We start from the raw sequence: 27,632 nt of genomic DNA, 5'->3' as shown, positions 1-27,632 counted from the left end.
CGAGCATGGAGCACCTGGTTCGGCCGTCGAGCGAGCAGCTGAGGAGTGAAGAGTGGGTGGCCAGACGGAGGTTGAGGGCAAGCTCGAGCTGAATAAGTGAAGAGTACAGGAATGAACACTAAGCTCGATTCCAATTTAATAGCCCATGAGAGGTTGAAGATTTGGGGCGTGAACTTTTAAGCGTCAGAATTGAGCATCTATGAACATACTGTAATGATCAGATGCCATCAGGTGAAACGTTGATAAGAGATAAGTGTCTGAAACTGGAAGTAGAATTACAACTTCTGACGAGCCACACCCACACTACTCTTCAGTCTTCATCAGTATATAATACAAGAGCCGTATTACTCCATCACCAACTCTCAACTGCTATTAATCTCTGATGGCCCTGGAAAACTTATAATTTTACCCAGAATTATGTGTACACTTACAAAAATCAGTTTGAGACAATAACTCGAGCTATGAATCAGGGAAGGCATTGCCAGTAGAACATAATACAGTGTGAAAAATTAGGAAGGTTCAAGTATCGAAGAAGAGCACTGGTTAACATCCCCTGCAGACCATATGAAGGCATCAAAATTATGGTTAATTTGAAGAATTTAGTGGGACAGCTATGAGGAAAGCTAAGGCACTTGTCATCACGTCTGTCCTGAACCAATTCTGATGACTCACAAGCTGTTCTGTTCAGTGTTTAAATGTAGAATGATGAATTCAATAAAAACCCAAAGGTGGATAACGGATATTTCCCTCCCGCTTTTGGGGATTCTTGGGAGTGTAACGTGGCTTTGCCCCTCCCGTTGTTTTGGAGTTGTGTTTTAACCGTCGTAGTAGTTCCTAACTACGGGTTTTTTGTTTTGCCTCTACCCCCCCCCCCGGGGCATAAAACAGTCTGGCTGATTGCGTTGTGTAACAAAAACTCTTTTCCTGCTAATATATTGACGTGCAATCTTTTGGGCGTTCGCAAAGGAAAGATTTTCTTTTCTGTTTCTGAAGATATACATGCATTTGGCAGCATGGTGGGGGAGACAGAGCCTTGCAGACAATCATTGCAGCTGCAAAATTCAGTCAAGGTGTGATGTATCCAATCAGAGACTCAATATAGCCCATGACTCAATTTGCCCAACAGATACACTGTCAGTCTGGTACTCCTATCATCCCTCCATTCATTCCTGCTCCCATTACTTCACCAACTGTTTGAGCATATACAGTATCCTGTCCTACATGCAGACACTATATCTACAGCTGCTGAATTCCATGAGCTGAAGCCATCCAGTTTGGTTCCACTTGAGTGGTGCATGCTTGCAAGTGGCCTTTTTGTGCTTATGGCCATGGACAGAAGTGATGCAGAACGGTGGATTCATACATGATGACATGAGGCAACACACTGCTACTAGGAACCTTGGGAAGTGGAATTGTGGAATCATCTCCATGTTTTCTGCAGTTTGGGTGCAAAATTTACAGTATTGAAGCATAAAATTATTAACTTACATTGACATAGGACAACACTACCCAAGTACCTACCTTACTTCTTTAGCTGTTGCAGACAAATAGTTGTTCAGTATTTTCAGTAGGAAGATCATATACTGATTCACAGAAGTGGGCAGTGGGCACCCTAGTAGTTTTCTTGCTTTGGCATTACAACACTGCTCCATAAATACATAGTACCACTAGTAGTTTTCTTGGAGCTAACTTCTGTCCTTACTAGTGGATGGTGCCATAGTGGCATAGGAGAAGGGACCATTTACACGAACCAAGAATTGAAGTGAAACGGTACATGTAACATGTCCCAATAGCATCTGGGCTATGCTTTTGAAAGCCACTAAGTGAAAAGTGAAAGTAGAAGGAATTGGTTCACCATCAGTTGGTCAGACATCATGAAAGTGAAAAAATAAAGAACAAGGAGTACTAATAGACATATCATCTTTCTGCCTGTGATTGTAATGAGGTTGCACAGTGCAGTAGATATCACTAATGAAAATATCTCAGTATCTCAATTCTCAACTCTCAAACAGGGTACTGGGAGGAGAATGAATTGGTGCATGTGTTCAATTGCTTTTACTTGAAAACTGGATTGTAATGAGGTTGAGCTAAAATAGTTTAGAATCAAATTTGTCCAATAGAGCAGGCGAGCAGCAGAGTGGATGTGCCTCTAATAATTGAATATACAAATAACTTGACAAGAATGCAGCAAATTTCAAGAAAATTTTCAATGATCCACCTAGCAGCACAGCATCGTTTCACTAGATAAGTATATATACAAGATTATCCCCTCCTCCTTTTCCGGGCTTGGGACCGGCTATGTCATTAAAATCACACCTAAAGTGACATAGGCGGAGTTACCTACACAGCTACAAGAAGAAGAAGAAGAAGAAACACACACAAATCATAAAAAAAAAACATGAAATACATTTCATGAGGTAAAGCAAATACCCCTGTTTTTTTTCTTTTTTTTTTTGCTTAGTTTTCCCTTTTTTTGGATTTTTCTTTTTCTTTCTTTTTTTTGGATTTCTTAAATCTTCCATAGATCGGTAACTAGGTAAAGATAACAAATAAATAAGAAAGTGCCTGCACTGCCCAAATCTTCGAGATTAGCAACCTACAATATAAACAAGCACACACAAATTAAGCATCGCTATATATAAGCAATTTGGTACTTCAATAACTTAGTTAAGGAAAATAAAATACAAGTGTGGTCAGTTTTTGCAACAATCATGTTTTCTGGAGTTAAACCTACCAGACATCAAGAAAAAAAATAGTCTAAGAAAAAGCCACATATGAACTACACATAAGCATGTAGGCAGGGCAATGTACCCTGCTTATTTTTTTTTTGTTAGGGATATAACTAAAATATTAATCAATTGGAACAAATACAAAGGCATTTAGGCAGCTTTTATTTTCCAAACAAACCTTAGTGGCCTAGGAGCAGATGTTGGGCGCTGCCCCTTTTGTGTTCAATGTCCTGCTGCCAACAGGCTGCAGGCCGAAAATCTATAGAATTGGGCGTTGTATCGCTTGCAAGTCTAAAATGACCGTTGTATATGCCTAATATTTTGCACAGTTGAAATATTTCATGAAAAATTGATGTCTCTACTTGTTTTTACAAGATAATATGTGCTCCCTTCAATGTCTCCTATGTACATGCATAGTCTCGATACAAAACACACTTGGGTCATTGAGGGCTAAATGCAAGTAAACTGTTCTGCATCTGAACTAAATGATATTTATTTGTTGGCCCATATATCTCCTTTACTTATGCAGTTTGTGTACCAAAGGTGAAAAAATGATTCTCCCTAACTACCTCAAGTCCTTGGATGGATATCCATCATTTTATGAAAATCTTGACCATACTGAAATGGTTACATGCAGCACTAATGAAAAAAAAAACAAAATCATATAGGTCATTAAACAATCAGTCAATGCACACAACATGAACAACTAAGGAAACTATCAAACGCTAGATTAGCTGCATACAACTGAAGAGCAGAGGGGCAGGATGAATGTACAACCCAATGATTAGTTTATTCCAGTTGAAAAATCCCAAGCAATTAGTGTACATACCTTGTGCCATCTAAATTAATTGAGTCTCAGAGCCACTCGATGACCTCCAGCTCATGCTCATCTCCATGGAGCTGGCGGTGCTGCTCCTGAAGCCCAGGGACCCACAGCTGAGAGATCTCCTGCATATCCTCGTCCAGCCATAGCTGCTCCAAACCGCCCAACTCCTCAACATGCCTCAAATTCAGGCAATGATTTACAAATAGCTCTCTCACTTGGGGAAGGTTGGAGACCCTCTCCAGTCCTTCACATCCTTCAACTTGAAGGAAACCAGAGAGGAATGGGAGGTCCTCCACCGTCTTCAAGCATTTTGCCTCTCTTATAAAGAGCTCCTTCAAGTTGGTGGCCTGCTGTCCAAGCTGTGGTGGGAGACCCCTCAGCTTGGGGCAGCCCATAAGTTCCAACTCATTCAAACAAGGCAGCAGCCACGACGACCTTGGAGTTGGAGACGGGGCTTCCTCCCCCTTTTGCTTCGAAGCAGCAGTTCCATCCTCTCCCCCTTCCTGGGCTGCTGCAGCTGCTTCCTCCTCCTGCACTTCTTCTTCTTCAACAAAGGACCACTCCTCCCACTTGGGCATATCCTTGATGACCAACCATTCGAGCTTGGGGAAAGCAACTGCCTCTGTGGATCTGAGATTACCCTCCCAGCAGCCAACAAATTCGGGTCCAATCTTGGTGATTGCACTTGCTCCCTTAATTTTCAGGTATTTCAAGTTTGGTAGCTGTCCGATTGGTGGAAGCTGCAAGCAGGATTTGCAATCTGAAAGGATCATGATTTTCACTGAAGGCAAACGGGTAATACCAAGCCAGGTGGGGAACCTTCGCCCAAAGAATGATACAATCATAAGATCTTCTAAATTGCGTGGAGGAGTTAACTGCTCAAAGATCATCTCAACATTGCTAATGCCTTTCTCTGAATATTCTTCATCAGTGGGTTTGGTGCAGCATAGATTTAGTTCTTTCAGATGCTTTTTGTCAGTTAGCAACAATGCATCTGTACTGCTCCAAGGAGTTGCTCTTTCCAATTTGTTCAAGTCAAGCCGGCGCAACTATGAAAGATGAGCTAACTCCTGCAAGTTCCATCCGTCTTGCATTTTAGTATTGTCACTTCCACCACCGATAGGAAATCCATCTAAATCATTGAGAAATTTCAGTCTTCCTATCCCTTTTGGAACCTGGTTTATTGGAGTACCAGCAAGACCAAGCCGCCTTAAGTTGCATAACTGAGTGGTTGCCAAAGGAAGGCTGTGTAAATATTTACACCTCTTCAAGTTCAACATTAGAAGGTTTTGAAGGGAACCAATGGACTCTGGGAAACAAGATATGTTGGTTCCATCAAGATCAAACAAACGTAAATGTATTAAATTTCCAATATAATCTGGTATTGTTTGCACAAGTGAGTCACTTAGATCCAAAACACGAAGATAACTTAATCTCATGAAAAATGTGTTATCAACTCCCTGTAACTTATGATCAGTTGTAAAAGTTCTCAACTTAATTTCCTCCTTACCTGTGCAAGGTATGACCACCGTGTCTTTCTCTCCGACAACTAACATGCGTCGCAGTTTACATATAGTATTGTCTACTAATGGTTTTAGATCTCCAATATAACATTCTTCCCTTGATAGATAACAAGCAAGTTGCCTTATGAGATCATGCATTTTGCATATACTCTGATCAAAAGATGTGTCAACTGGTTGGAGGAGATTCCTACTTATTAGCTCATAGTAGTATTCTTTTGCTGTATCTTCTAGTAGTTGATCTTTGTGCACTTCTACAAAACCTTCAGCAACCCACATCATGATAAGCTCATCACGTCTCAAGAACCAGTCTTCAGGAAATAAGATACAATAAAGAAAACATTGCTTCAAATGCTGTGGTAAATCATCATAACTTAGATATAGAGCACCACTTATTTCCTTAGGGAGTTTTGCCCTGGACCAAACGTTTTTAGCTAAAATCGTATTCCATTCGTTCTCTGTTTTATCTTTGCTTGCCAAAACTCTAGCAGTAACCTTGATTGCAAGAGGTAGCCCACCACATTTCTGAACAATCTCAATCCCTATGTCTCGCAGATTTTTCACTTCTTTCTCGTCCTGAATGTTCATGCTTTTCCAGAGTAGCTCCCAACCAACAGCTGGTGACATTAGGTCAACACGATGTGCTTCCTCAACCCCAATTTCCCTAGCGACAGTATCTTGCCGAGTAGTTATCAAAATTATTCCTGAGGTTGCAGCATGCAATGGAGTTCGTAGTACATTGGTCCATACATCGGAATGCCATAGATCATCCAACACAAGGAAAAAACCCTTGTCTTTAATAGCTGATTCAAGCTTGCTTTGGAGCTCTCCAACTGATTCTTCTTGTTTGTGTTGAATCTCCATGGTTCTAAGTAGTTGTTTCAAAACAGAGACTGGGGTGTAGTCCTGAGAAACACAAATCCAAGCATGTTTGTTGAAGGTTCCTTTTAATTTCTGATCATTGAATACTTTCTGAGCTAGTGTTGTCTTTCCAACTCCCCCTGTTCCAACAATAGCGAGCTTATAGGCCTTCTCTTCCTTGTGTGCAACCACCAGGCTCACCAATTTTCTACAGGCATGCACTATCTCTTTGCCCACAAGGTTGGGTTCAACAATGTGAGATGTTTTTCTCAGTTCTGATGTTGAACCTTTATCAGCTGGCTGTGTATTCTCAAGTGTTGCAAATATTCTATCCTTTGCTATTTCCTCTAATTTCTTGTTTAGGCTTCTAATTTTATCACCAATCTCATGGCGAACTGGAATATTGGAAAAGCAAGAGAGAAGTGAAAGCCCACTGCATGCAGTTGATTTTCTTGGTGAACAAGAATGATCATTCAATCGCTTCCTTCCTTCAAAACTAGCCAAATCGATAATGTCATCAGCATCATACATAGCATCTTTTAGCCGAGAAATCCAATTGTGTACTGCTGAGTCTTCCATGCCCCTTCGCTCAGCATCACTGATAAAACATTGTATTTGTTTCATTCTATTCTGTAGTTTTCTGAGTTCTTCTTCTACACCTAAAATTAATATTGCCTCCTCTGTAATGATCCCTTGCAACTTGTTTACGCATGATCCAATCAAAGAGCCCATTATGGTTGCCATGGAGAAACTTGTTGATGGTGATCCACCAAAATTTCCAAGTAAATTACTTATAAGAATTACACGATCTGAAAATGAACAAAAGTTCAATCAGTTTCAGGGTATCTTTGTAATAGAGGGGCACATCTCGGTAAAGGACTGAAATAATGGTGTTACATTTCGGTAAGTTTTTTAATAAGTTTTTTTTGCCATGTGTTATGAGCAAGTTAGCGTACTGAAGCTAAAAAACTGGAATAATGGGGTTACATTTCGGTGAGCTTCTTGGGTTAAAGGTAAACGAGGAGAAAGAAGTAACCGGCAACAAGTTGAAGGGTTTTACTCAAGTATATATATTGCATGCAAACCTTTTTTTTTTTCAACAATCAGCAGCAGACAGCGTGATGATTTATTGAATAGAGTAGGAAAAAATTACAAGACTAGTGCCCTGGAAGGTAGTAGCTAGGAAAAATATAAAAAAAAAATCCCACCACTACCACCACGCACCGACAGCGCCTACACACAGCAAGGGGAAGGCTAGCACCGACTAACCGCCGCTAGACCAATAAGGAAGCTACAGCCGAGACCGCCCAAAACCAAGCCCTAACAACCGGCCACCAAACTCAGCTCTATCCATGTTTTTTTGGATTGAGGGGGACCACTCTCCCCCCAAAGGCCCGCCAAACTTGCATAAGCTAGGGTGCTGCAGCAAGAGGACAAGGCATCTAGAGCGAGCATACACCAACTGCTGGAGATAAGTTTTGGCAAGAGGGCTTCCTAGGCGGCGTCTCCAAGAAGAAGAGCGACGATGAGCACCGTCGCCGCTGTCAGTCGAGGTCTCAAGGAGAAACAAGATAAGGTTTTCACCTAGCATCCCTACCAGAGGGAGAGGACAGCTCGACAACGCCCCCAAGAGGGAATCCAGTCAACCGTCCCCGTACTGACCCACAAGTAGTGCTTCAATGCTCCGCCACCGGCCAAACCTCCATCGGCGCGTGGAGACCGCTACGCCGAGCAGCCTCACACAAACGTTGGCTGTACCTCCCCATCACGCCAGCCGTGCCTACACGCATCGCGACGGCCTCCCGCCGCCAGCGGTCGCACCACCATGCGGCGTTGCGGCCTCCCGCCATTGCCGGCCGTGCCTCCATGCGACGTTGCGGCCTCCCACCATTGCCAGCCGCGCCTCCATGCGTCACGACAGCCTTCCGCTACCGCCAACCGTTCCTCCACGTGCTATGCCGATCTCCACGCTGCCGGTTGCGCCTCCAGGCTCCATACCAGCCTCCCGCCACCGCCGACTGCGCCTCCACGCGTAGCGCCGGCCTCTCTCGCCAACGGCCACACCTCCTCACGCCACGTTGGGCTGCCCACGGTTGCCATCTCACTGTTGTCCTGTCATCGCCAACCGCGCTGGTTGACACCTCCACAGTCGTGTGTCGCGTCATCTCCATGGCCGCGTGCCACCATACCATTTCCCCAGCCTCACTCCTCTTCGCCACACACTCCGTCATCCGCTCCCCTTCTCAACCCTGGCGGAAGAGCCGCCAGGACGCCGGATCTGGCCGGGAAGGGATGGATCTAGCCGTCGCCACGACCCGCCCTGCTCCGTGGTCGTCGCTCGACCGCTGCAGCCACTGCCCTCCCGTGCGGTGCCGCCGCCCCGCTACCGAAGCTGCCGGCGTCATCTGCGCCGGCCCCCAGGTGTCGTCCGCTGTATGTAGCCGCGACAAGGCCAGCCGCGCCAAGGCCGCCTCCTCCTGCCGCCTATTGCGTCGGCTGCCCAACCCCAGCCAGATCTAGCCGCGGGGACACCGGATATGGTCGGGGAAGCACCGGATCCGCCGCCTCCATGCTAGAGATTGCCGATGGCTTCTGAATCTCCGCATCTTCACCCCCAGGCGGAGACAAAGCATTGTCAGGTTTTGGCCCCGCCGCCACCATCCCAGCCTGCCACTCGGTTTTCTAGGAGGCGAGCACCAGCAGCGGAGAGGTGGAGAGGAGGGTGGGAATAGCGGTGGGCGGTGGCTGGCGGCTAGGGTTTTGCCCGGAGCCGCCGTGTGTGGGCATCACGGAGTGCAAAGCTATTGCTTGCAAATCTTACCTTATGGAGTGATAGTTCAGCATGAAAAGACGTATGTTAATGTTACGTAACAAGGGTCAATAGTATAGTAGCATTCATCTTGCACAGGCTAGAAGTTTGCTCTGACCCATCTACTTGGGATACTCGGCAGACGCAGATTAGCTAGTGAAGATCAAAAGCAACTGAGTTGATACGCCAGTGTAGAATGTATTTCAGAATATTTTTTGCAATAACGACATTCCACATCTCTATCTATAAGTGAAAAATTAATCTCAAAACTTGATTAGGATGAGCCACGTCATCTCACAGTTATGAAAATATCACCAAAAGAAGAGTAGAACACTTGAACTAGATGTAAATCTCTTACCTTACAGAGCGATCATTCAGCATGAAAAGAACATACGGCATATGTATCAACAATCAATAGTATAGCAGCTATCATCTTGCACAAGCAGCCATTTGCTCCAATGACCAACATATCTACTTAAATTCTTGCCAGATTGATATTAATAGAGACCAAAAGCAACTGATTGGATAAGCCAAAGTACAGAACGGCTCTGTAGAAGAACACTACGACGATCCGGTCATCAGGAGAGAACCCAGACTGCAGTGCTACAACTGCAAGAAAAGGGAGAGAAGAAATTATAAGAAGCAGTAAGATGTATGCACATTATGTAAATGCATGTCGAACTAGAATGATTGAGAAAGTTAACTAGAAAACTCAATCGGATAGTACCAGATTTACAGGTACATGTGTTGGCATGCAGTATATATATATGGGCTTACTCAGATGAATCATGAAGGAGGTCTTCCATCCTAGTAGATCTCATCTCAATCAATCAGAATTCAGAAGGCAGACAGAAAGGGGAGCTGCTGATCCTTCAGAATCATCATGACTACAGTCCAAATAAGCAATTGCATATTAGCTTAAATGGAAAACAAAGGAAACAAGTTCATATGTCTTGAGCTTACCCACGGCTGGGTAGGAATGGAGTATAATGCTGCACACTGGAATAAAGCAACGCTACAATGAGTGGTTTAGGACACCTTGAATCCATATATATAGCTGAACATTTTCAGATTAAACAACCGTGGGACCATTCTTCTTTTCTCTTTACCATGGTACTACTATCTAAAAAAAATTGAAAATATTTTTTTTTATCACCGATTTCACAGCAATATGCATGTTTAGAAGGAATTAGCATAAATATACTTTTGTCGTGGAAAGGGATGCACGGTGATTAAGCAAACTCGTGATGGTTTCATGATGTCATCCCAAGTTCGCACGGTGAGTGCGGACTTTGCAAAAAGAAAAGCGAACTTGCAGCGAGTTTGCATACCTATGGTGTGAACTCGTGACGAGTTGGCGAGTTCGCTCCTGCGGAGTGAACTTGCACGCACGGTGTTTCACTTTAATCAATTAATTACTCACTCCGTCCTCCGTCCAAAATTATATGGCATCCTTTTCTTTAGAAAAATTAAACTCGGTAAATTTTGACCAATTAATAGTCATACTAACTATATCTATACAAAGTATTATTATGCATGTTATATTATTAGATTTATATTTAATTTCAAAGTATTTTTATGTTATACTAATTTTATATTCATCATTGAAGACCATGTAAAAGAATATATGTAGTATAATTTAGGACGAAGAGGGTAATTAATTAGCTTCATTAGTAATTAATTAATTATTGACTAATTAATGCTCCAACGAAATTAATTAACTAACACAGGCTTTTTTTTTAGGATTAGGTTTATTGGCTTAGACTTTTAAGTTAGCTTATTGGCTCACATGATTTATAAGCCGATGGATTTAATGTCCTAAGTTTAGTGGTGGAGTTATACATCTACCTCACATAAGGAAAAAAAAGCTTCTCCAACCTAACTTTTGGCTTAATAGTGTTAGAGTGGCTTATGACTAAAAAAGCCAAACAAATAAATTGCATGTTTATTTAGGCTTAGATTTTTCAATTTATAAGTAATAAATTGCATGTTTATTTAGGCTTAGATTTTTCAATTTATAAGTTGACTTATAAGCCTAATAAAAGAGGGCCTAACCCGTTGATTAAGCTGCCAGCCTCGCGCGGCAGCGAGTTTGCAACCTTATAGCAAGACGTTTTTTTTTTTTTTGCCGATTCTTTTTAAACATGTATATTCCTATAAAACAGGTGAAAAATATTCTTTGTCAAATTATTTTCCCTACCATCTCTGATCTAATTAATTTCAATTCATTGCTCACTTTTCTATATATATGCTCTAGTATAACTAACATTCTGTGTATAAAATATCTTTAATCTGTAATATAGAAAATAACAACAAGCAAGTAATTTTGTAAGAAAATTTTAATTTTAAAATAGCTAATTCACACAGTACCTTGTGAACACGTGTTGTAGTAGCTAATTTTGTTGTAGTAACACCATGGGAACACGTGTCATATACTTTGCCCTTTGACGAACGTGAGGTTGGTTACAATGCAAATGCTGAGGCTCTTGAGAGTGTACTTAAATAACAATAATGAAGAAACAACCCACGAGCCAAAACAAGAAAAAAAATATATATTTGAGAAAGCCAGTCGCAAATTCTTTTATGGCTTCCGATGTTATGTCTTTACCGCTCATGTAGTCCTACTTTAAAGTAAGAGTAAATTTCATGTAATTACATGTATTTCGATCAACTACACAAAACTATATATATTTAAGATGTTATATCACAAAATTATAGATTTAGCACTAAATTTATCATAATACTTCATATTTAATACCAAGTATTGTTAAACTACATTATTTAATATTGCACTTATTAACACAAAACTATAGATTTTAGAGTTTAAATCCTAGCACCATTGTTATGTTGGAGCTTTAAAGATTATAGTTTTGTGACTATATTGATTCTAAACTTATAGTTTTATAATAGTTTGTTATAGATTTGTGACAGCTCATCTTAATTTTGTAGCTTTGTGATAAATTTGATATTAAATATGTAGATTTGTACCATATGCACCAGGTTAAATATGTAGTTTTGTGATAGTTCGGTTATAGTATTTGTAGTTTCATGAAATTTACTCAAAGAACAAAGTAGGAATTCTAATGCTAGTAGACCCAACAGATTAGTATGAATCTTTTCGCATGAAACACAGCATTTAGCAGTTTAAAAAGCGTGCCACGAATATCTAAAAGTTTATCACGATTCGAACAGGGCCTTGCGAAAACTTTCTATATGAAAGTTGTTCTAAAATATCAGATTAATCTATTTTTCAAGTTTGTAATAATTAAAACTTAATTAATCACATGCTATTACCACCTCGCTTTGCGTGAAACACTTAATCTTCATTTTCAGGAGATTCAAACACTACCTTTGTGTGTTGCTCTTCATAGCTATATTATACTCAGGTATTGCTACGATTAGCTAGCGCGTGGCTAACGAGCTCGACTCGTAAAAACTCGTTAAGTTAACGAACTAGTTTGGCTCGACTAGTTAACATAACGAGTTAAAAATGTAACTCGACTCAACTCATTAAAAAGTCCGAGGTGACTCATTAAACTCATTACACCGAAATACATGGTTTAAAATTCATATGAATATAATTTGTGATTCTGTGACCAAAGATTATGATTGACATGCTATGTATCATAACTCACAAGATTGTGCTACAATGTATAATTATGAGTTTACGACTTTTACACCTACAAAATATGAACAATTAACTCTATCTTAATACATCATGAGCTCAACGAGCTAACCGAGCAACTCATGAGCTAGCTCGAGTTGGCTCATTAAGCATACAAGTAAAAGTTCAAACTCAACTCGACTCATTAACTGCTCGAGTCGAGCCGAGTTTTACACGAGTTGAGCTAGCTCATGAGTTTCGAGTTTTATTTCCACCTAGCGCCTGGTATGTGATTATAATTAGTGTAAGTGTAAAGATTATATTCCATGATGTTAAAGCAGGCGCGCACTTTGATTAAAAAAGAAAAAGAAAGAGCCAAAGAGGTTTACATGATTAAGTCTTGTTTTCTCCATCATGGAATCATACTACTACTACTTTATATGCTAGTAGCAGAGAAGAACAATGATCATAGTCACTCCTTCACACTGTTGGCACGGCCGCATGCAAAGATAGGTATCTTCGTAGACCTTTTCACATATGCGGGTGGGTTAACCGTATGTGAAAATGTGTTTCGGCCGTCTGCAAAAATATTTTCTGTAGTAGTGTTTGGTTGCGATCGAAAATCCTGACCTGGAAGATAACAGCTTTACCGTGGGCGCAGACGGCACACCGACGGACTTAGTGCGGGGTAAGGTCAGGTCGTTGGCGATGTCATGGACCACCTGGGTAAACTGTATGGTGCACCACCACTACTACACAATTCTTAATGGGGGACGGCACATAGATGCTCGTAGTAGTGAGATACTCCGATCCTATTGCCATACAAAACCGTGAAATAAAACAATCCTGAAGATATACATCTGTAATGGATACAAAACTGTGAAATAAAACAACCCTGTCCTCTATCAGCTGTCCCTGCGATTCAGAAACAATTTAGCTCAAGAATGAACCTGAAACCACTTAACTAGTTATAGGGGTTAATTAAACAAGAGATAATCTATTTATGCCCCTAAGTTTAGTAGTTTAATGATTTACCATCAACTTATCACTTTCTATAGTATGCCACTCAGTTTATCAATTTTTTTTACAATATAACACCAGGGATGGATACTTTTCAAAAAAATAAAATCCTAAAATGCCCTTTCAAGCCATACACGGGTTGCCAATTGATCGACTCATTAGAAGTTTTGCAAAAATATGGAAGTTTTTTGTAGCCTCCTTACACAATATAGAAGTTATTTGTGTGTATATTTTAAGATTTTCTTTCATATTTTTTTTAAATATTTTGTTGTGGCATACGAAAGAGGAATTACATACATAAACATCACCGGATTAGAAAGATAGTTTTGTGTAGCGTATCAAATATGATTTACATAGAAGAAAATCAACGCAAGAGTATTCTATTAACAAATAAAATATAGATTATATTTTCAAAACAATTAATACATGCAAATCGAAAATATTAAAATATACACACTTCGTATCACGTAAGAAGTTATGTAAAAATTTTCATATTTTTTCGATACTCGTAGTATGTACTTTTAGGTTATGTCTTGAATGGCATTTTAGGTACTCTTTTGAAAAAGTATCCACCTCAATGGCAAATTTGTAAAAAAATTTGATAAAGTCGATGAAATATTATAGAGAAGACAATCGATGGTAAATCCTTGAATTGGAGTAAACTGAGGGAGATAGAATATATTCTCTCATTAAACAATGTAATGGGATAACAAGGAGAAAAGTTAGGGCACTCTCATAGCTTTTCCCTAAACCAGTCCTCATGACAGCGGACAGGCTGTTGTTTTCAGTGTTTAAATGGAAAAGGATGAATTCAATGTAATAAACAAAGCTGGATTTACTTTTCTCTTCCTCAAGATATACATGGGTTCCATCCCACCTAAGCAGCGGCTGATGGAGAAAGAGTCTTGGACACAATCGTTGCCCATGCCAACCATTAACATAAGTATTGATTGTCACTACAAGGAGTATTACAGTTAAAATTAACATGTGCTGCTAAACCGGATGATCCTGTTTTGGTATCCGAAAAGAGAGTCTGTGTTCTTAACGAATTTGTCATGAATTCGACTTGTACAAGAGCTAAGCTCTGTCCACCCACCCTATAAATATGAAAGGGTCACAGCCGATTGAGGGGAACTCAGATTTACCTTGTCGAGCTACCTGATCTGAATCTTGAATGATATTGACAAACAGAACAACAAATACCTGACAAACTTCATCATCCTTTATCCATCGAGGATTCCTGTTTCTAGTTGAGATTCCTCTGCAAATTTGAATTCCGTACCCGCTCAACTTGTCTGATCTGAAACAGGAAACGGAAAGACCCAAAGCTCACCGAAGAATCGAAGAATCGACGGGATCCAAGTCGTCGCCGGAGTGGAGCGCCATGGCTGGTCGGGATGCGCCGGCGAGCTGCTACCATGGCGGCGAATTCTCATCCGGGAGCGGCGTGAGGCCCATATTGTATAGGCCCATCAAGCGGTTGGAATTAATTTGTGGGCTGCCACATGCCAGAAGCAAATTTGGCCCATATTGTATGGACCGTCAAGGGAAGATTTGGGGCTGACATGTGGGCCGTAATTAATGGGCTTGGGCCGTACTGCGGCAACGTTCTAGCCAACATAGGCCGTAGGAAAAGTCCACTGGGCCTCCTTTATAAAAACTAGGCCGAATCTCATTCATACTGGATAGTACGCCTCCCCCAACTATTGAAACCGGTGTAATTTGACTCCCTTAGTGGTTTCGGAGGGTGGTTTCACTGATGTGATGCTTTGACCCAATCCAACCGGCTGACTCAGCATGTGGGACCCACATGTCTTGGTCACATTTTCTTCATTCTTTTTCCCACGGTCTCACAGCGAGTCGGTGACGCAGATGGGGATGAACGGAGGCGCGGTACAAAGAGGAGCGACAACTGGGTGGCACCGATGGATAGCGACGACGTAGCCTCAAGGGACGCTGTGTCGGCCTCCTGCTCATCTTCGTGTAGGGGAGAGGGGAGAGGAGGCGACAACAAAGCAAAAGCAGCGGTCGTTGTCGCGAATCCACGATTTACAGACCTCCCCGTGTAACGTCCTGCCTCTCCCAGGGCGGGCCCGCTTACATCTGGAGGCGGCAACAAAGCAAGGCCGGGCCCGCTTACATCTGGAGGCGGCAACAAAGCAAGGCCGGGCAAAAGCAGCGGTTGTTGTCGCGAATCCACGATTTACATACCTCCCCGTGTAACGTCCCGCATCTCCCAGACCAGGCCCGCTTACATCTGGCAGCTTTTATAGGCCATAGACTACCTCCCCGTGTAACTTCCCGCATCTCCCAGGCCAGGCCCGCTTACATCTGGCAGCTCTTATAGGCCATAGGGCATCTCGAAATTGCTCCGAGCCAAGCACGCTTAACCTCAGAGTTCTTTTGAGATCGGCTTCCGGAAAAGAAGTTGCAACTTGTTGATATGAGTATTCTATTAACCCTATTAAGCTCTAGGCCGGGATGTCACACCCCGGATGTCGTTGAGACTGGGGCGGAGGGAGGCGACATCGACATCCAGAGGTGGAGAGGCCGACTCCTCTCTCTCGAGTGGTGGAGTTGGAGGGGTGGCCCAGCGACGCGAAGAGGAGCTAGTCGGCGGTGGCCCAGACCATCGGACGGGGACAGGGCCACCCTGGAGCATAGATCTAGGAGGTGCTCCTCATCCCGCTGAGTCGAAGTCGATAGGGGTGGACGGGCGGTGGAGGTTGCGGAAGCCGGCGGGGGAGACGACGTGTTCAAGGCAGCGCGCGTCTTTTCTTCTCTCACCATAGACATCTTCCCCCTTCCATTCCATCCCCGGGTCCCGCAACCCATGTCGGATCGAGCTCGAGCTTCTCTGCTGCCATCGGCTGACACCCAACTCCGCACGCTGGTGACTCTGTCCTCCCGCCTTCCACGCCATGCTCTTAATCGCCGCGGGTGCCTCGGCGACTAGCTCCATGATTGCAGTGGCCATAGCCATGCTACTCTTGCGCGCGGGAAGTTTCGGTGGTGGACTTGGTGACGGGGGCTCGTCGCGACTGTTGCTGCATCGTCGTTGCCGCGCAGAGCATCGTGCATGAACGCCATGCCGTTGTCGACCTTGGCGATGATGTGGAGGCGCCCCACCGACTCGCCAGCCGCCTCACACTATCAGGCTAGAAAGAGGACAAGAAAGAGAAAAGAAAGAGGGAAGAAGAAAAACATTGCATGTGTGTCCCACATACTAAGTCAGGCTATTAAATGGAGTCAAATTATACTGGTTTTAATATTTGAAGGAGTCGTTTTACCCGGTTTTCTAGTTAAGGGGTACGAATTATATTCGGCCTACCTTTAAGGGAGTCAAAGTGAACTTTTCCCTAGGCCATGGCAACGTGCGGCCCATATTCGCTACGAGATTGTGGGCCTTGTCGATGGGCCTCTGTCTCTGCTGACCGTCCGATCGAACACTAGCGGAGTAGCGGTCGATATTAACGTTGGCCAGTTGTTGGAGGTGATTTTTTGAATGAGTCCTTTAGCTATCAGAATTTCCATTTTTGAATCCAAAAAAGGTACATGTGCATCTTTAAACCCGTTTGATCTAACACAGCCGGCTGAGATTAAAGCCACGTAAGCATCTGATGATTATTTTCGAGTAAGCCCTCAAACTATCTCGTATTATCGTTGAAAAGGGCGCGTGGGTCGCTGTCGGCGGCGGAGCTCCGGCGAGTGGCGACGGTGGCGCTGGTGGCGAGGTTGATGGGGAGAAGGGAGCTGCCTTTGCTGCGGGCGAGCGCTCTGATGAGTTAGTCAGCCAGTGAGGTAAATCCTCGAGCATGGAGCACCTGGTTCGGCCGTCGAGCGAGCAGCTGAGGAGTGAAGAGTGGGTGGCCAGACGGAGGTTGAGGGCAAGCTCGAGCTGAATAAGTGAAGAGTACAGGAATGAACACTAAGCTCGATTCCAATTTAATAGCCCATGAGAGGTTGAAGATTTGGGGCGTGAACTTTTAAGCGTCAGAATTGAGCATCTATGAACATACTGTAATGATCAGATGCCATCAGGTGAAACGTTGATAAGAGATAAGTGTCTGAAACTGGAAGTAGAATTACAACTTCTGACGAGCCACACCCACACTACTCTTCAGTCTTCATCAGTATATAATACAAGAGCCGTATTACTCCATCACCAACTCTCAACTGCTATTAATCTCTGATGGCCCTGGAAAACTTATAATTTTACCCAGAATTATGTGTACACTTACAAAAATCAGTTTGAGACAATAACTCGAGCTATGAATCAGGGAAGGCATTGCCAGTAGAACATAATACAGTGTGAAAAATTAGGAAGGTTCAAGTATCGAAGAAGAGCACTGGTTAACATCCCCTGCAGACCATATGAAGGCATCAAAATTATGGTTAATTTGAAGAATTTAGTGGGACAGCTATGAGGAAAGCTAAGGCACTTGTCATCACGTCTGTCCTGAACCAATTCTGATGACTCACAAGCTGTTCTGTTCAGTGTTTAAATGTAGAATGATGAATTCAATAAAAACCCAAAGGTGGATAACGGATATTTCCCTCCCGCTTTTGGGGATTCTTGGGAGTGTAACGTGGCTTTGCCCCTCCCGTTGTTTTGGAGTTGTGTTTTAACCGTCGTAGTAGTTCCTAACTACGGGTTTTTTGTTTTGCCTCTACCCCCCCCCCCGGGGCATAAAACAGTCTGGCTGATTGCGTTGTGTAACAAAAACTCTTTTCCTGCTAATATATTGACGTGCAATCTTTTGGGCGTTCGCAAAGGAAAGATTTTCTTTTCTGTTTCTGAAGATATACATGCATTTGGCAGCATGGTGGGGGAGACAGAGCCTTGCAGACAATCATTGCAGCTGCAAAATTCAGTCAAGGTGTGATGTATCCAATCAGAGACTCAATATAGCCCATGACTCAATTTGCCCAACAGATACACTGTCAGTCTGGTACTCCTATCATCCCTCCATTCATTCCTGCTCCCATTACTTCACCAACTGTTTGAGCATATACAGTATCCTGTCCTACATGCAGACACTATATCTACAGCTGCTGAATTCCATGAGCTGAAGCCATCCAGTTTGGTTCCACTTGAGTGGTGCATGCTTGCAAGTGGCCTTTTTGTGCTTATGGCCATGGACAGAAGTGATGCAGAACGGTGGATTCATACATGATGACATGAGGCAACACACTGCTACTAGGAACCTTGGGAAGTGGAATTGTGGAATCATCTCCATGTTTTCTGCAGTTTGGGTGCAAAATTTACAGTATTGAAGCATAAAATTATTAACTTACATTGACATAGGACAACACTACCCAAGTACCTACCTTACTTCTTTAGCTGTTGCAGACAAATAGTTGTTCAGTATTTTCAGTAGGAAGATCATATACTGATTCACAGAAGTGGGCAGTGGGCACCCTAGTAGTTTTCTTGCTTTGGCATTACAACACTGCTCCATAAATACATAGTACCACTAGTAGTTTTCTTGGAGCTAACTTCTGTCCTTACTAGTGGATGGTGCCATAGTGGCATAGGAGAAGGGACCATTTACACGAACCAAGAATTGAAGTGAAACGGTACATGTAACATGTCCCAATAGCATCTGGGCTATGCTTTTGAAAGCCACTAAGTGAAAAGTGAAAGTAGAAGGAATTGGTTCACCATCAGTTGGTCAGACATCATGAAAGTGAAAAAATAAAGAACAAGGAGTACTAATAGACATATCATCTTTCTGCCTGTGATTGTAATGAGGTTGCACAGTGCAGTAGATATCACTAATGAAAATATCTCAGTATCTCAATTCTCAACTCTCAAACAGGGTACTGGGAGGAGAATGAATTGGTGCATGTGTTCAATTGCTTTTACTTGAAAACTGGATTGTAATGAGGTTGAGCTAAAATAGTTTAGAATCAAATTTGTCCAATAGAGCAGGCGAGCAGCAGAGTGGATGTGCCTCTAATAATTGAATATACAAATAACTTGACAAGAATGCAGCAAATTTCAAGAAAATTTTCAATGATCCACCTAGCAGCACAGCATCGTTTCACTAGATAAGTATATATACAAGATTATCCCCTCCTCCTTTTCCGGGCTTGGGACCGGCTATGTCATTAAAATCACACCTAAAGTGACATAGGCGGAGTTACCTACACAGCTACAAGAAGAAGAAGAAGAAGAAACACACACAAATCATAAAAAAAAAACATGAAATACATTTCATGAGGTAAAGCAAATACCCCTGTTTTTTTTCTTTTTTTTTTTGCTTAGTTTTCCCTTTTTTTGGATTTTTCTTTTTCTTTCTTTTTTTTGGATTTCTTAAATCTTCCATAGATCGGTAACTAGGTAAAGATAACAAATAAATAAGAAAGTGCCTGCACTGCCCAAATCTTCGAGATTAGCAACCTACAATATAAACAAGCACACACAAATTAAGCATCGCTATATATAAGCAATTTGGTACTTCAATAACTTAGTTAAGGAAAATAAAATACAAGTGTGGTCAGTTTTTGCAACAATCATGTTTTCTGGAGTTAAACCTACCAGACATCAAGAAAAAAAATAGTCTAAGAAAAAGCCACATATGAACTACACATAAGCATGTAGGCAGGGCAATGTACCCTGCTTATTTTTTTTTTGTTAGGGATATAACTAAAATATTAATCAATTGGAACAAATACAAAGGCATTTAGGCAGCTTTTATTTTCCAAACAAACCTTAGTGGCCTAGGAGCAGATGTTGGGCGCTGCCCCTTTTGTGTTCAATGTCCTGCTGCCAACAGGCTGCAGGCCGAAAATCTATAGAATTGGGCGTTGTATCGCTTGCAAGTCTAAAATGACCGTTGTATATGCCTAATATTTTGCACAGTTGAAATATTTCATGAAAAATTGATGTCTCTACTTGTTTTTACAAGATAATATGTGCTCCCTTCAATGTCTCCTATGTACATGCATAGTCTCGATACAAAACACACTTGGGTCATTGAGGGCTAAATGCAAGTAAACTGTTCTGCATCTGAACTAAATGATATTTATTTGTTGGCCCATATATCTCCTTTACTTATGCAGTTTGTGTACCAAAGGTGAAAAAATGATTCTCCCTAACTACCTCAAGTCCTTGGATGGATATCCATCATTTTATGAAAATCTTGACCATACTGAAATGGTTACATGCAGCACTAATGAAAAAAAAAACAAAATCATATAGGTCATTAAACAATCAGTCAATGCACACAACATGAACAACTAAGGAAACTATCAAACGCTAGATTAGCTGCATACAACTGAAGAGCAGAGGGGCAGGATGAATGTACAACCCAATGATTAGTTTATTCCAGTTGAAAAATCCCAAGCAATTAGTGTACATACCTTGTGCCATCTAAATTAATTGAGTCTCAGAGCCACTCGATGACCTCCAGCTCATGCTCATCTCCATGGAGCTGGCGGTGCTGCTCCTGAAGCCCAGGGACCCACAGCTGAGAGATCTCCTGCATATCCTCGTCCAGCCATAGCTGCTCCAAACCGCCCAACTCCTCAACATGCCTCAAATTCAGGCAATGATTTACAAATAGCTCTCTCACTTGGGGAAGGTTGGAGACCCTCTCCAGTCCTTCACATCCTTCAACTTGAAGGAAACCAGAGAGGAATGGGAGGTCCTCCACCGTCTTCAAGCATTTTGCCTCTCTTATAAAGAGCTCCTTCAAGTTGGTGGCCTGCTGTCCAAGCTGTGGTGGGAGACCCCTCAGCTTGGGGCAGCCCATAAGTTCCAACTCATTCAAACAAGGCAGCAGCCACGACGACCTTGGAGTTGGAGACGGGGCTTCCTCCCCCTTTTGCTTCGAAGCAGCAGTTCCATCCTCTCCCCCTTCCTGGGCTGCTGCAGCTGCTTCCTCCTCCTGCACCTCTTCTTCTTCAACAAAGGACCACTCCTCCCACTTGGGCATATCCTTGATGATCAACATTTCGAGCTTGGGGAAAGCAACTGCCTCTGTGGATCTGAGATTACCCTCCCAGCAGCCAACGAATTCGGGTCCAATCTTGGTGATTGCACTTGCTCCCTCAATTCTCAGGTATTTCAAGTTTGGTAGCTGCCCTATTGGTGGAAGGTGCACGCAGGATTGGCAATCTGTGAGGATCACGTATTTTACTGAAGACAAATGGGCAGTACCAAGCCAGGTGGGGAACCTTTGCCCAAAGAATGATACAATCATAAGATTTTCTAAATTGCGTGGAGGAGTTAACTGCTCAAAGATCATCTCAACATTGCCAATGCCTTCCTCTGAATATGCTTCATCAGTCGGTGCAGTGCAGCATAGATTTAGTTTTTTCAGATGTTTTTTGTCAGTTAGCAACAATGCATCTGTACTGCTCCTAGGAGTTGCTCTTTCCAATTTGTTTAAGTCAAGCTGGCGCAACTGTGAAAGATGAGCTAACTCCTGCAAGTTCCATCCGTCTTGCATTTTAGTATTGTCACTTCCACCACCAACAGGAAATCCTTCTAAATCATTGAGGAATTGCAGTCTTCCTATCCCTCTTGGAACCTTATTTATTGGTGTAAAATCAATACCAAGCCGCCTTAAATTGCATAACCGAGTGATTGCACTAGGCAAACTGTGCAAAGATTTACACCTCTGTAAGTGTAACATCTGGAGATTTTTTAGAGCACCAATAGACTCTGGAACACTGGATATGAGGGTTCCATCAAGATCAAGTAAATGTAGATGAATTAAATTTCCAAGACAATCTGGTATTTTTTCCACAAGTAAGTCAGTCAAATCCAAAACACAAAGATACATAAATCTCATGAAAAATGTCTTCTCAATTCCCAGTGGATTTTGTTGGGTTCTAAAAGTTCTCAGCTTAATCTCCTCCTTACCCATGCTAGGTATGACAACCATATCTTTCTCGGTGATAACTAAAATGCGTCGCAGTTTACGCATGTTATTATCCACCATTGATGTTGGATCTCCAATATAACATTCTTCTCTTGATATATAACAAGCAAGTTGCCTTAAGAGATCATGCATTTTGCATTCCCTCTGATCAAAAGATCCGACAACTGGTTGGAGGAGATTCCTACTTATAAGCTCATAGTAGTATTCTTCTCCCGTATCTTCTAGTAGTTGATCTTTGTGCACTTCTACAAAGCCTTCGGCAACCCACATCCTGATGAGGTAATCACGGTGAATGGTCCAGTCTTCAGGATATACAATACAATAAAGAAAACATTGCTTTAAATGTTGTGGTAAGTCATCATAGCTTAGATATAGAGCACCTGTTATTTCCTTAGGAAGTTTAGCCATGGACCAAACGTTATTAGCTAAAATCTTTTTCCATTCATTCTCTGTTTTATCTTTGCTTGCCAAAACTTTAGCAATGACCTTGATTGCAAGAGGTAGCCCACCACATTTCTGAACAATCTCAATCCCTATGTCTCGGAGATTTTGCACTTCTTTATCGTCCTCAATGTTAATGCTCTTCCAGAGTAGCTCCCAGCCAACAGCTGGTGACATTAGGTCGACACGATGTGGTTCCTCAACCCCAATTTCTCTAGCGACAGTATCTTTCCGAGTAGTTATCAAAATTATTCCTGAGGTTGCAGCATACAGTGGAGTTCGTAGCAGATTGGTCCATACATCAGACTGCCATACATCATCCAACACAAGAAAATAACTCTTATCTTTAATAGCCGATTCAATCTTGCTTTGTAGCTCGCCAACTGATTCTTCTTGTTTGTATTGAACGTCGATGGTTCTAAGTAGTTGTCCCAAAATAGAGGCTGGGGAGTAGTCCTGAGAAACACAGATCCATGCATGTTTGTCGAAGCTTCGTTTTAATTTCTGATCATTGAATACTTTCTGAGCAAGTGTTGTCTTTCCGATTCCCCCTGTTCCAATAATAGCAAGCTTGTAAGCCTTCTTTTCCTTGTGTGTAAGCACCTGCCTCACCAATTTTCTACAAGCATGTAATATCTCTTTCCGACAAGGTTGGGCTCAACAATTTGAGAACTTTTTCTCAATTCTGATGTTGAAACTTTATGAGATGACTTTGTATTCTCAAGTGTTGCAAATATTTTATCCTTTGCTATTTCCTCTAATTTTTGGTTCAGGCTTCTAATTTTATCACCAATCTTATGGCGAACCCGGATATTGGAAAAGCAAGAGAGAAATGAAAGCCCACTGCATGCAAATGATTTTCTTGGTGAAGAAGAATGGCCATTTAATAGCTTGCTTCCTTCAAAGCTAGCCAAATCGATAATGTCATCAGCATCATACATAGCATCTTTTAGCCAAGAAACCCAATTGTGTACTGCTGAGTCTTCCATGCCCCTTCGCTCAGCATCACTGATAAAGCACTGTATTTGTTTCATTCTTTCCTGCAGTTTTCTGAGTTCTTCTTCTACACCTAAAATTAGTATTGCTTCCTCTGTAATGATCCCTTGCAACTTGTTTACGCATGATCCAATCAAAGAATCCAGTATGGTTGCCATAGAGAAACTCTTGATGGTGATGCACCAAAATTTCCAAGTAAATTTCTTATGAGAATCACACGATCTGAAAAATGGACAAAAATTCAATTAAGTTGACAATAAGGATCAATAGTACATATATTTGAGATCATCTCGCAGAAGCAGTTTGCTCCGATGACCAACCCATCTACTTAAGATCTCAACAGACACTGAGATTAATGTGGAATTAGAGATCAAAAGTAACTGAATGTATAAGCCAGAGTATAGAATAGATATCAGAAGGTCGTTAAGAGAAAACAGCAGATAGCATGCGTGCTACAACTGCAAAAGAAGTGGGGAGAAAAGACAAAATGAAGTGTATGCTCGTTATATAGATCAATGCAGTAACAAAATGGTTCAAAATTAAGGTGATTAACTAGCTAGAAGAATTGATGGGTACGTAGTACCTGAAACATATATAGATTATAGATACATCTGTTGACATTCACCCATCAGAGAGAGCAGCAATGCTGCAAGGAGAACCTATAGCAGATATATATGGGTTTACTTAGATGAACGATTTTTCACTGCTACATTGAGGATCTCATCGATCATTCAGAGGGCAAACAGAAATGAACACAATTAATCCTTGAGAAACTTCCTGTACCTGTGGTCAAGATGAGCATTTGCAAATTAATTAACTTAACTTTAAGGGGGTAAAAGAAACAAGTTCAACTATATGTTTTGAGCTTACCCACAGCTGATAGAAATGTAGTAGGATGACGCGTTCCGGAACGCAACAATGGAGGAACTGTTTAGGGAAGGTGGTATATAACCCTTGCTTTTATCGCATATATAGCTGAACACATAGCCCCTTGCTTGCATAGTTGAACATTCAGAAGACCAGACAACCACAGGACCACTTTTTATCTTTTTTTTTTCTTTCCTATAATATGGTGCTACTATTGCACTTGCTTTTATTTTTAAGGAACACGGCAGGGGAGGCCTCCGCTGTAAAAAATATATTAATAATAAAGTAAAAAAAGAAACAAAAAAGATTACAACATCCTAATCCAGTTTAGAATTACATCTTTATCGCTCTCATTCAATCTAAACATCTTTAGAATTGCACTTGCTTGTTTGACCACTTAATTTTTAATTTTAGATCATGATTTTAGTAGAGTTGCTAAGATTTGGTTTGATATAGAGGCTGGCTCATTTCAATATTTAATTTTCTAAAGAAATTTCTATATAAGAAGTTTTTGCAAAAAAAAAAAGAATACCTTTTCAATATTTTAGGAAGTGTGCTCATGATAAACAAGGAAGTAGCTCTCTCTAATAAGCCAAAAAAGAACATTGTATAAAGTCACAGCTAATGTGCATCGCCAAATTTTCGCCATCAGATGAAGCGATGCTACTGAAGTTTTGCTAGCAAATTAACCGAATAAATATTGATCAAATTTATTAGTACTACTACCAAAATTTTTGATAAAATCAATTTTGGAATCCATCCAAACAAGCCCCAACACTCCACCCGGGGACAGAAGGATACACACTTTCTCCTTTCTCTTTTCCTTTTATTATTCTTTTCTTCTATTCTCCTTCCACTTTGTTCTTCTTCGAATGCAAGCCCACCGACTGAGCCGTCGGGTCACCCCATACTATATGCCATTCGTGCACCCTTTTCTTCTGCCTTCACAATTCACATAGCAATCAAATCAATTATGCTTTACTTGGTGGAGTCCAACATGCATGGTTTTCTGTATACAAGGCAGGTATATGGAATGTACTCCAGAGAAAGCATTGCATTGCTTCAGATATTATATGTACCGATGCAAGAGGATTAATTAATTATTTGCTACTCTTACGGATGGTGATAATTGATTTGTCACTGGACCCACATGTCATAAACACATGAGGACCCATATGTCATAGACAGCGCGTGGCAAATAATTGATTGCCACATCTTAAAAGTGTTCCAAAGTTAAATATCCCAATGCAAGGAACCTTGAGGTGATACATGTGTAAAGTTTTCAAGACTGTGTGTGTGTGGTAGAATTTAAGGGGAAAAAACTATTGCTAATACAAGCTCGCTAGCTAGTAGAGACCAGATAATGAACAGCGATCATATATTACTCGTTTGCCATCCCTCAACTTGAATAAGTGAACAACGATCAGTTCATTACATAATGCAAAAAAATTATTCACTCAATCTTTTTTAATAGATGATACCATTAACTTTTGACATGACGTTTCACCATTCACCTTACTAAAAAAATAGCATGTCTCATTTAATGTGTTTTGGCATGGCTGTGTTGACTTTTGGCATGCATGGGCTACCTTATTTAATGTGTTTGAAATTTTATTGGTGTTCCTGAATTTTCATTGAAATATTTTTTACTCTATTCTAAATCTGATTTGTTTTTGTCAATAATTTGTTTGGGTTTGTCTCGAACATTGGCTGTGATTTTCTTCTAATAATCCTTGCTGCATATAAATCATAAACTAAAATTAGTTAAAACCATGTGGTTTAAAATTTATGGCAAAATATTGTGACGGAACAATTGAGTTGGTTCCCATAAAACTATATCTCATTTATACCATGTGTGCTTCTTTTTTAGAATATTTAGCATATATATTTTTTGTTTTTCTAAACTTTAATTAAGTAACTATTTTTCTCATATACTATAGATGCCTTTATGGATTTTAGAAGAGTAAATTTCACAAAACTACACATACTTTGACCAAACTATCACGGAACTACATATTTAAGAATGTGTATCACAAAACTACAAATTAGCATGAAATTTATCACGGAACTACAAATTTAAATTTAAAGCATTGTACCACAAAACTGTATATTTAGTAATGAAGTTACGAAAGAACTATAGATTTTAGAAAAGGAATTACACAAAAATGCTAGTCTTGGAGCAACATTGAAAAAAAAAATCTGGATTTAGCTGGATCGAAAGGGGCATCACGACAGCTCGATCGATCGTTATAATCAGTGGCTCCTTTTCCCGACCAACACAAGTTGTACATGTATTCAAGTGATGTCATTTTCTTATTATTTTTTTAGATTTTCTTAAGAGAAGGGTATTTTTTTACCCGGCCTCTACATTCAACTGGATATATGCGGCTTTTTTTTAAAATTAGGAACATAACATATCAAACAGGGAATTTAGCTCTCAAATAACCCAATTTGAAATTCGTTTCTATGGAGATTTAAACTCAGAACCTTGGGGTGCTACTCATGTCACAGTGATGTCATTTATCATTAAAGAAACTATGATTATATGACTTATTGTTGTGACTTGTTTTATCATATGCTAGTTTGTTGTGACTTGTTTTATCATTAAAGAAACTATGAGTATATGAATTATACTTTAGCATATTTACAGTGATTTTTTTAATAAGACGAATGGTCAAACGTTATTCCAAAAAATAACAGTGTCATCTGTTTAAAAAAATAGAGGTAGCACTTCAATTTGTATACATAAAAGAACTAGTCTTTTTTGCTTGTAGCATCACATGCCACTCCCTCCATCTATGACCGCAGCTGGGGTTGCAGCACACAAAGAGGAGCATCATGCCTTCCTCGCCCTTCGCTGTGGCCTGCAACAACAAAAGCATTTTAGTAGTTGCTATGTAAGTTTAAACTCTGAACAAACTAGTTGGTTTGTTTCTGATCGATAATCCTGACCTGGAAGAAGACAGCTTCGCCGTGGCCACAGGCGGCACACCGGACGGACTTGGTGTGGGGCAATGTCAGGTCGCAAGTGATGTCCTAGAGCACCTGGGTGAACTCCTGTGATT

General features: G+C 41.2%; 2 pseudogenes; both read right to left on the bottom strand.

Annotated features, from left to right (window-relative positions):
• Positions 1-1,532: 1,532 nt before the first annotated feature.
• LOC127754097 (putative disease resistance protein RGA4) lies at positions 1,533-9,754 on the bottom strand (annotated as a pseudogene).
• Positions 9,755-18,711: 8,957 nt separating this feature from the next.
• LOC127754093 (putative disease resistance protein RGA3) lies at positions 18,712-24,624 on the bottom strand (annotated as a pseudogene).
• Positions 24,625-27,632: the final 3,008 nt, after the last annotated feature.

The sequence above is a fragment of the Oryza glaberrima genome, chromosome 11, assembly GCF_000147395.1.
Source record: "Oryza glaberrima chromosome 11, OglaRS2, whole genome shotgun sequence".
NCBI lineage: Eukaryota > Viridiplantae > Streptophyta > Magnoliopsida > Poales > Poaceae > Oryza > Oryza glaberrima.
The sequence above is the reverse complement of the archived record's forward strand: the minus strand, read 5'-3'. Positions and strand labels throughout refer to the sequence as shown.